The sequence below is a fragment of the Vigna radiata genome, unplaced genomic scaffold (genome assembly GCF_000741045.1).
Source record: "Vigna radiata var. radiata cultivar VC1973A unplaced genomic scaffold, Vradiata_ver6 scaffold_51, whole genome shotgun sequence".
Lineage (NCBI taxonomy): Eukaryota > Viridiplantae > Streptophyta > Magnoliopsida > Fabales > Fabaceae > Vigna > Vigna radiata.
In genome coordinates, this window is record NW_014542732.1 from 1,803,547 (window position 1) to 1,810,820 (window position 7,274).

At 34.2% G+C, this 7,274-nt stretch overlaps 1 long non-coding RNA gene across 3 annotated transcripts; it reads right to left on the minus strand.

The window, feature by feature from the left end:
* Positions 1 to 383: 383 nt before the first annotated feature.
* On the minus strand, positions 384 to 4,137 carry LOC111240944. Of its 3 annotated transcripts, XR_002666616.1 has the most exons (6): positions 3,505 to 4,137; positions 3,364 to 3,410; positions 2,224 to 2,448; positions 1,952 to 2,127; positions 1,163 to 1,398; positions 384 to 605 (listed from the first exon to the last, which is right to left on the minus strand). It is a non-coding gene; the product is annotated as an uncharacterized LOC111240944 (long non-coding RNA). The 3 variants fall into 3 exon arrangements; XR_002666615.1 differs by lacking the exon at positions 384 to 605 and having other exon boundaries at positions 1,038 to 1,398; XR_002666617.1 differs by lacking the exons at positions 384 to 605; positions 3,364 to 3,410 and having other exon boundaries at positions 1,038 to 1,398.
* Between the last annotated feature and the right edge of the window lie 3,137 nt (positions 4,138 to 7,274).

Sequence of the window (7,274 nt, forward strand, 5' to 3'; positions counted from 1 at the left end):
AACACACTACTACAAAAAAAGTGTATATATGCGTGCGCTATCTATTAATAGATAGCGCTTCTAAAAAAAGCGTTGTCTATTGGTGCTGACAATAGATAGCGCTTTTCTAAAAAAGCGCTATCTATTGTCAGAACCAATAGACAACGCTTTTTTAAAGAAGCGCTATCTATTGTTAGCACCAATAGATAGCGCTTCCTTAAAAAAGCCCTATCTATTGGTTCAAATTTAAAAAAGAAAATTATTAATTTTAGAATAAAATATAAAATTGTTCTATTATATACACACCCACACTACATATTATATACAAAAAAATATAAAATATTAACATAAATATGACAAAATGCTCAAAAAGAATGTTAATATGAATACAAATTATTGTTCCAATAATATTTCAAAATTTAATCATTAAGTCGTTTAGTACATGTCATCACATGACACTGCTTTATAAGATAATATATACAACTATAACATATATGTCCTATCAGTACTGTACATCACCATAACATAACCTATATGCATGTACTAATTACATGTAAACACCCATTTTCCCTAACTTCATTGATTTGACTTTCATGATAATGTTGGCATCTGCAATTAGAAAAATACTGCTTGAAAGAAAAATAACGTAGAATTAGTTAATTAAATTTTATTACAAATTAATTATAAGAATAAAGATAACTTACATNAGTTGGAATTGTTCCTCCTTCACAGTATGTAATAATTTCCTTCATATATTGACACACATAATATCCACACACTAGCACAAAACAGGCTTTTTAAGTATGTTATTTCGGGCTTTTTAAGTCTGTTTTACAATAGACTTAGATTCGGTTGTTGACCAACAGACTTAAATTTTAAGTCTGTTGTCATCCAACAAACTTAGATCTTAGTACAATCATAAATAAAAATGACAATGAATTTAAGTCTGTTGTAACCATAACAGACTTAAATTTACTATACATATTTTTATTTTATTTGTTTAATCCAAAACCTGAAATACAACAAATTTTTCAAAATACATATTTCCAATTGTTTATGTCTAATATCCAAAATCAAAATAAACAATAAAATATCTAACTTAAAATTTGTAACATGGTCTATAAAAGGCATTAGATGGTAGAATATATCCAATATCAGATACTTTACGAATCACAAAACAAACCTTTACTCCAACCTTTCTTATTCCCTCAAGATTGTCAAAGCTTCCTTGGACCAATATTAAGTTAGAGTGAGTTATCATTGTGCTGTAGAATCTCTCAGTACTCAAGCAACCAAATATTATCAAGCAGTACACACATAACAAATTCCACGTTTGTTGGTTTACCTTAAAATACTTTTCATCGGTCAAAACACTTAGGCATGCTCTCCACCCTTCTCGTAAGATTTACCAATTTCAACCTGTCATAGAAACAGCTCAAACAATTGAATATATATCATAAAGAGAGAAAAAGACAAACTAACAAATTTGTTGGATAAGTTGTTTGAAGGGTCATGATACATTTAGAGATACAAAAAATACCAAGACCAAGATATTCAACTTAGTGAGAAAACATAACATTTTCCTGATACATTAAAATCATAAATGCAATAATAGTAAAAGAAAAATCCGGGAGACAGATTTTAGAGAAATTTATTTTGATGAGCATGAATATCAAACGGGTAGGTAGAAAATTAATTGAGGAAGCAAAAAGTTTATGATGCAAAGGAGAAGAAATTGATACGTAGACCTATCTCGGATCAAATATGTATTCTGTAACAAGAAGATTTAGGGAAGCCAAAAAAAAAATGAATGGACTAGCTTTAACCAACAACACAAAATGGGTGTCAGCAAGTTCAGGTCAGCTAAAACATTTCCCAAAAAAAAACCAGGAACAACTTCATAAAGGTTACAGTTGTAGAGAGAAAGCAATTCTATCTGTAAAAATCATAAAGGAAGGTAAGGAAACCTTACAAGATCAAAGTTTTCTCTCAAAATCCCCTACTTGGTGATGCGTTCTTCACTTCAGCAATCAATCCTGACAGTCCAGTTCGTTCATTCGCTACCCTTAGAGCACCAATAAAATCCCTAGCAGGAGGTGCATTTTCGAGAGCTTTCTTCAGCACACTGAGGGGCTTTCTTTCTTTAAGCTGAAAATCACAGTCACCAGTAATACATTCAACTCATTTGTTAAAAAATAACTTATATTAAGAACAATAGAGAACAAAACAATTCAATCATAATACTTGTGAGACTACTTTGTCCTTGTTCCACACAATCTCTTCCAAAATGTTCCGAGGTCCTACATAATGCAAAGGGGGTCCAGATGGTGGCCTTCTCCTTATTATTATGCCCTGGATAGATGCAACCTCATTTTAGAACATTCCTACCTCCCACTCCTTAATCTTGAGAGCCTCTATCACGGATTCACCAGATGAGGATACTGTAGCAGAACCATCAGTAGACTCCACCTAATAAAAACACCACAAATCAGTAAGAATTACTCATAAAACAAGTATTTTAGTACAAATTTTCAGCCAAACAACAAGTATTTGGTGCAGAATTTTTAGCCAAACAGCAAGTATTTTTGGTGCAGAATTTCCAACCAAACAGCAAGTATTTTAGTGCTAATTTTTCACTCAAAAATTCAATGATGGGTGCAGAAATTTACGTGAAAGACCCCTCCCTAATAAACCTTCTTACAAAGTTTTAACTCTCATTTATCCCACCAAACTACACTTTTACTGATCATGTATTTTCAAAATTTATTTGTATGTGCTCATGAACCCATTCTCTGCGTATACATGTGGGTCACAAGCTAAAATCTCTCTTTACACAACTTTCATTTAACACAAAATTCATGGACCCCACTCTTTGAGAAATAAAAGAAATAACGAATGGCAAATATCACCTACCCAAGACACATTCTCTGCCCAAGTTTTCCATCACCCAAGTCTTGTGGGTCTCATTAGTTCGCATGAAACAACATAAAAAGAAGAAGAAATAACCAATTACAATATCTTTTTTTTTTTTTTACAATTTTTCTAGGTTTTATAATTTTCATTTTTCTCCTACATTAAACCCCTACGGGACCCGCAAGGATCCATCTTTCTTCTTCAACTATTTCCACCATCTCACACTCCCTTACTTCTCTCAACAAGACATAACCAGTACTACTTTCTCCCTCTAGAACTTCACCTATCTCCCTCTCATATGATTCTGCAACATCAATTATATAAAACGTAACAATTCAAAAGGTATTATAGATTATCAAACAATTTCTAAACGAAACAACCAATTAATTCAATATAATATTTTAATATAACTACTCTAACCTACTGCAGAAACATAATCCAACCATGTTCAGACGTTTAAACTCATTTCACCTTATCACATTTCTCTTTTATTTGAACTCAAACAGAGCATGAACAACCTAAAAAAAGAAACAAGAACCAAACATCAACACCAATTTCACAGATAACCACCAACTTCACATATAATTTCATCTAAACAAAATAAAACAAAACCTGGAGCTTAGTTTGTCTTCTCCAAAAACACACCTCCACCAAACCCCGTAACTTCACACGTTCCATACTCAAACCGAAACGCTTTCAAGCTGGAACCCTCTCTTCTCACTCTTAAGCTTTCTAGATCCTTGCATTTTGTGCCTCCACCATTCTCCCACTTTAGCGAACACATTGAATTGGAACTTGAAGTGGTCGCTAGCTCGAACGGCGACAGAGCCAAGCGCCTGGAGCGTGCCCTGCGAGACCTTGAAGTTGCTACCCTTCAAGAGATTGAGGGATTTCAATCTCCTTCGCGTCCTTGGTTAGTGGGATTTGAAGGGCTTCCTCCATCATGGAGCGTTCATGGTTGGTTTTTTATTTGGGATGAACTTTTAGGGTTTTGATTTGAGAGAAGATTTTGTGAGTGTAAAATGTTGTTGCTGCAGGTTTTTTTAGGGACGAGAAAGTTGCTACCCTTCACATATAACGTACTGTGAACGGAGGAGAAGAACCCCTAACGCTAATGAAACGGAGGAGGAGAGCCCTAACCATTGATCAAACGGAGGAGCAGTGCGAGACGAAGCATGGAGTGAACGTCAAATTGCAAGAAGAGTGTAGCAGGAATGGAAAATATTTTAATCGCCATAGATAGCGTGTACCATAAAAAGCGCTGTCTATTTGCTTTTTATACATTATCTATTAGTATATTTTTAAATATTAATTAAAAATAATATTAAATAGATATAAATAGCGATTTTTTAAACAAGCGCTATCTATTACCATAGTTATAGATAGCGCTTGTTTAAACAAGCGCTATTTATTCTTCTGCACATCAATAGATAGCGCTTATTTGAAAAAACGCTATCTATTGAGCACTATCTATTATCAATTTTGTAGTAGTGACAAAACAAAATAACACACAAAACAAAACTTGGCTTTATACTCTTTCATCCAATGCCTCAACAATCCCAAGGTACATGACAAAACCACTCAATTCAATATCCTCAGTGAAATNCAAAATAAGATGCATGCATGCTTTCAACCCAGAGATTGCACAATAAATGTTATACACTATGAATGATCAATCCACTAAGCAAAAATGTACTCATGAAAATTAACAATTCATACCAAGCAAGTGTTTCACTCAATCACTCAAGTGTTTAAGGTGACACTCCAACTCTCTATTGTTCACAAGTCACATGAAACAAAATTGCCATTCATCTCAAACAATCAACATCTATACATGCAAATGCCATCAAAAGGACTTTTCCAAGGCCTGTAATGAGGTTGGGCTAACAAGAAAGAATTGGTTTTTCTAGAATGCAAAATCCTTGAGTCAAGAGAGCTATCAAAATATTCAACATTTAAGCACAACTCTCCTCCTCACCAATCTCTCTCATTCCCAACTTTTCCCTTTTGTTTTTCTTTTGCATTCAGCTCTTCTTCATGCTTTTCTTCTTTTCTTTTCTTTTTCTCATGAATTTTGCTTTTCACAACATTTGAGCTCAATGCTTTTTCACTTGCTTTTTCAATTTTTCCCCCGTACAACCCCAAACTTGAACCTTTTCATCACATACAATTAAGCTCATCCTAACTCAAGGTAAAGATCTACAAGACAAGGGTTCACATACTATTTAAGGCTAAGGTTCAAAAAGGGTAAAATATTTTCAAGAACTTTGGGTGAAAATTTGGCTAGAGAAGGGTTTTCAAAAATGGCCTTGATCATATGACATTCACATGCAATTCAATCGATCATCAAGATTAAGGCAATATCATCCATATTTTCCTGTGAACAATGCATACAACAATAAAAGCTCTGGAGCTCAAAATCTCACACACATGCTTCCTCACACAAAATTCATTCATACACCATGCCTAGCATCATGACCACAATCATAAATTCATCACCCATCTATTTCCTGGATATCATCATGCATTACAACTCAATTCTCATCCACATCAAATAATCATCAAATAGATCCATCATGCACATCAGTTAATCAAACATTTTCAGAACAAGTGCTAAAGCCAAGAGTACACAACAAAATTAAAATTCAACCTATTCTAAGAATTTAAAATGCAAAAGTGTAAGAAGAAATTCTAGGTTGCCTCCTAGTAGCGCTTGTTTAATGTCACGAGCTTGACCCAAACCTGGTTGGTACTTGTCAGTAAGTGCGCTACCTTCCACCACCCATCAGTAGGTGTACCGTCCGAATATCCTTCAGTGGATACCAAAAATTTAGCATCCCTCAATAGATGCTACCCAAGAATTGTTCACAAAATCCAAATAATTACAAGTTTATTTTTTATATAAAAAATAAATAAACCTAGACTAAAAATGAAAAATAAAAAAAATGTTTTACAACAATTGGGATGACCCCAACAAACACCCATCAGTAGGTGTTGAAATTCTTCTCGCTTGATATTCTTTTCTTTTTCTTCTTCCTACTGAATTCCTTCATAAAGTTGAGAACACCAAGCACATGTTTCCATGTATCAATCATAGGAACTTTAATCTCCAATTTCTTGAAGATCTGCATAAAGTACTTGAACTTCTTTTCATTCCTATGATTCTTCTTTTGACGAGGAAGAGGCTTTTCCTATGATCTTTTCTTCTTTCCTCTCCTCTTTTTCTTAATTTTCTCCTTCCTTAACCTTCTCTTTTTCTTTTTCTTTTCTTTCTTTATTTTCACTTTCTTTCTCATTTTTTCTTTTCTTTCAACCACGGCTTTTCCTTTCTCATCCTTCTTCTCACTCTCATTCAACTTTTTTGTTTCTATCTCCTCTCTCTTTTTCGCAACAACTTTTTCTGTTTTTTTTCCTCTTCCAACAACTCTCGCTCTTCTTCTTCTTTCTTTTCCTCATTGAGAATCTTATCATGTGCAAAGATAGTGGCTTGACATTCTTCTTTAGGGTTGACTTCAATATCAACCTTGATAATGCCCAAAGCCTTCAGGGCATGGGAGTGTTGTTCCTGCAATAAACGTGCTTGTTTTTCTCCCAAAGTTTCTTTGCGTACAGGAGATTGTTGTTGTTGTAAATGCTGTTGGGCTTCTCCAACCGTTTCTTTTGGTCCAGGGACTTCGTACTGCCGACGAATTTTTGGACTTCCCCCAACGCTTCTTCTAGTACAGAGAATAATTCCTGCTGCAAACGTTCTTCAACTTCCCCTAACGTTTCTTTTCGCGGAGAAGCCCGATGCCCTAACTAGTTTCGATATATATTTGAAAAAGGATCCCCACAGTGGTTGAAACTATTTTGGTAGAATTGAGTGCCTACAGAATAAAATACTTGTCCAAACTGCATTCTGCAAAAATTAGGCACAAAACCCTAGAAAACATTTATTAGAACAAAAATAAAAAATAAAAAATAAACATAAAATCAAGTCAAATTCAATCAATCCACACTACTAGAAAAATAAACCTCGAGTCCCCGACAACGACGCCAAAAACTTGTTGACGGATTGGTAAGTGTACCAAATCGTACAAGTAATATAAATGGTCAGACCAAGTATCGTTTTTCCCAAGAGACTCGTATGGCTTTCTCTTTCACGTGAATTAAAATAATAAAACTTGAAAAATAAAATTTAATAAATTGGATTTTGAGGATAAAAATATTAACATGCAAAATAAATGTTGATTCAATTGACAAGTGAAAACAATGGATGGATGGATGCTGTTGGGTACTAACAGTTTCATTTATTCCACTCTCTCTTACATACTACCCTTGATTATTAGATTGATTAAATTGTTATGCCACTTTCTTAGCCTCCCCTTAACCCGATCCCTCGG